Source organism: Gavialis gangeticus, unplaced genomic scaffold (genome assembly GCF_001723915.1).
Source record: "Gavialis gangeticus isolate Ggan-Ray unplaced genomic scaffold, GavGan_comp1, whole genome shotgun sequence".
In the NCBI taxonomy this organism is placed as follows: Eukaryota; Metazoa; Chordata; order Crocodylia; family Gavialidae; genus Gavialis; species Gavialis gangeticus.
The window spans coordinates 182,176,802-182,179,884 of NW_017729024.1; the positions used below are offsets into that span (position 1 = coordinate 182,176,802).

The 3,083-nt window shown below is 37.5% G+C and overlaps 1 long non-coding RNA gene across 1 annotated transcript in view; it reads right to left on the reverse strand.

Moving 5' to 3' along the window:
* LOC109298038 overlaps positions 1-3,077 on the reverse strand; it is a 12,038-nt gene extending 8,961 nt beyond the window's left edge. The window contains exon 1 of the long non-coding RNA XR_002097502.1: positions 22-3,077. This is a non-coding gene — a long non-coding RNA (uncharacterized LOC109298038). The remainder of the gene's footprint in view (positions 1-21) is intronic.
* Between the last annotated feature and the right edge of the window lie 6 nt (positions 3,078-3,083).

Here is a 3,083-nt window from a genome sequence, read left to right on the forward strand (position 1 = left end):
TGCATTTTCACCTTCCAATACCCTTTCCAGATGCAGGAATCCTCCGTGAGTAGTACCACTGAAGTCAACAGAATGAAGTCAGTTGAAACTACTCATGGAGCAGAGGAATGGTGTCAGAATCTGGCTCTAAACAGACTGTCCCCCTTTGTGAAAGTGTCTCTCGAAGAAGCTCCATCTGAGCGAATGGAAAGCACATTCATTCAGACTAGTGCATAATCACATGTGATTACATGTAATTACATGAGCAATTGAAACTATGGATGCAATGTAAACACTGTATAGTAGCCAATCAATGACTTTTTTGGTCAATGTGTTTCTTTTTATCCAAGGCAACAACTGAAAAATAAATACAGTGCACTGGCCCCAGCACTGAAATAAATACAATGCTAATTTTTCTTATTTGCTTAATGAAATCATTAAAATTATACTTTCTCACTGTTGAAATGAATAATTAATCTTTCCGTTAAAATATCAGCTGCCCACCATGAATCATCCGCCATTATTTCCTATTATCTAGTGGCTGAGCTTTGTGGGACTGTAATTCCCTCTCCTCACAGTACATGGCATGCTAGAATGTCTGGAGAATTAAGCGTGTACTGGCAACTATGTGTCCATGTCAAGTTAGACTGTTATACATACCAGTGAATTACAAAGGGATTAACCCACCTTAGCAAACACACATTTATTGTACAATCCACTAGTAAAGTACATTGGAAAAGATTAATGATGCACCTTGTTTATAATTAATGCAAACCCTGCTTTACATGAGGTGTATTTTTCCTTTAAAAAAAATAGAACATTTTACCCTTACCGTATATAAAGCATGAGGGAGGAAAAAGCCCCTTTCCCTATAACTTAGTTTTTGAGGTTATTGCTTTTTTCTCCCCCCTGCTGTGCCAGCTACCATCGCAACTTGCTGCCACCTTTGGTGGATAACATACAGCAATTTCGTCCAAAGAACATAGCAGTGCCACTAGTAGAAAATGCCCTGTGTATGAGAAGGGTATATCTATCCTTGTCTCCCAGTGCATCTCACTGAACTTCAAGAGTATCAACCATTACAGCACAAAATAACAATCACCCCACAATGCAACAATTTTCACCCATTAATGTTATATAGTAGTTTGCAGAACAGGAGTCACAAGGTATGGGCCTGATCTTGCAAAGCTTTACTCGAGTGACTTCAGTGGGGCTATTTACATGCTGAAGGGTTTGACTGAAGCCTAGTTCCTTCACCTGGTGATATCTTAATTTGTAAACTCCTTGAGGAAGAGCCCATTCTTTTGTTCTGTGCCTAGCACAACTGAACTCTGATCTCTGATTAGGATTGCCACATGCTACGGCCACACAAATAATAGTATGTATAGCAACATGATACAGTCTTAATGATAATACTTGTAAGAAGTCATACTGTAGTGCATGAATACTGAATTAATTAGTAAGAGCAAGGAACATTTGAGGTATCAGGAATGCCCATGCAAATTTATGCAACTGCAATAATGAGTGTTAAGTCATGTAGGCTTTCTCCCAGGACAAAGCCTTTTATTCTGGGACCCTACAGACGTACAAGTCCATTGTTCCACTTTTAGGACTTAGAAAATATCTGATATAACACTTTTCCCCAAATAATTGGGGAGAGTTAATTTGAGTTAATTGCCATTCAAGGTGCATGTGTAGACAACTGTCCCCGCGCTTGTCATGATGCAAGGTAAAGCCCAGGACAGTCAGATCCAAGAGAAACCAGATGTCTATTTTGACCCTCACTAACCGTATGATTGTGTGCTCTATGATCTGAGAGATTCAATCAAGTTTGAAACTCATCCTTAAGACTTTGAAATTTCCATTAAAAAAAAAAACCCAGCAAATTTGGGATGATTTACATCCTTTCCTCCAGTTAAAATTGGGAGGAAAGGAGGAATTTTCAAAATGGTTTTAAAACTCCTGCTGTTTCGGGATTTCCATTCACTGAATGGGGCTTATGTTCCTCATAGTTAGCAATGATATTAGTAACTCTGTGCAAGACAGGCTGAACTGGAGGAATCACAGGGCAGAAACAGCTTTCCCACCAGAAAAAGATAAGAATCAGTGCATGTGAAAGCTTTCCCAATGCTAGAGTGATGGGCTTCATGTTCTCCTTATAAGTAAATCCTAGAAAGGGAGCGTTAGAAGTCAAGATAGGGAGCTTTAGTTGCTGGGTATTAAGGGTAAAATTTGCCCTATTAAAGTCACTGACTTTGTTAGGACCAATATTTTACCAGAGATGCTTGGGGAAGTAGGTTGAATAGAGTACCAGCCCCCATCTCCATTCTTCACTGGTGCTGGCATGGCCATCTTAAGTCAGTGGAATAGAGCCTTCAATAGGTTCCAAGGAGATGGAAAAATGAGTGCATATTGATCCACGTATTCTTTAGCATATACTAGAAAATTTCTTTCTTATTTTCTATTTCTGCTTTGTGGATAATTAATCTTAGAAAAATTGAAATAGTATCTTAAGTCGTATCTACATCCAGGGCATAGTTACACCACACAGAATCATCTAAAAAAGGGTTAAAATATAGAATAATAAATCTAATAAAAAAATGATTTTGAAAATCTATGTTTACCTTAGACTTAATGGTGATTATTTTTTAAATTTGGGACCTAAGAATCAGTCACCTAAATAAGGGGCCTGACTTTCAAAGATGCTTAAAACCCTGTATCTCCCATTGACTTCAGTGAGTGCACATTATCTGTGAAAACCAGGCTCCTAGTTTACTTGACTAATTATCAATTGAATCATCCAAATTTGAAAATTTTATCCAGTAACTTTATTTCTGACTGTCTTCATTAATCTTACTCTCATTTCTCTTAAATAAAATCTACCATTTAACTATGTTTCACTGTTATATTATTTTTTTCAGGTGTCATTATGTTCACTGGTTACAGAGCAATACAATGATTGCCTGGTTTCAGCAAATTTTGGTGGGGGTACATGAAAAGATGGGGTACAGTATTTTGGCTATTTTATAGGGATGGCATATTTTAGAATATAATATAATGAATTCCCCAAACATACAGACTAACAATGCTTGAAGTACAGCGGT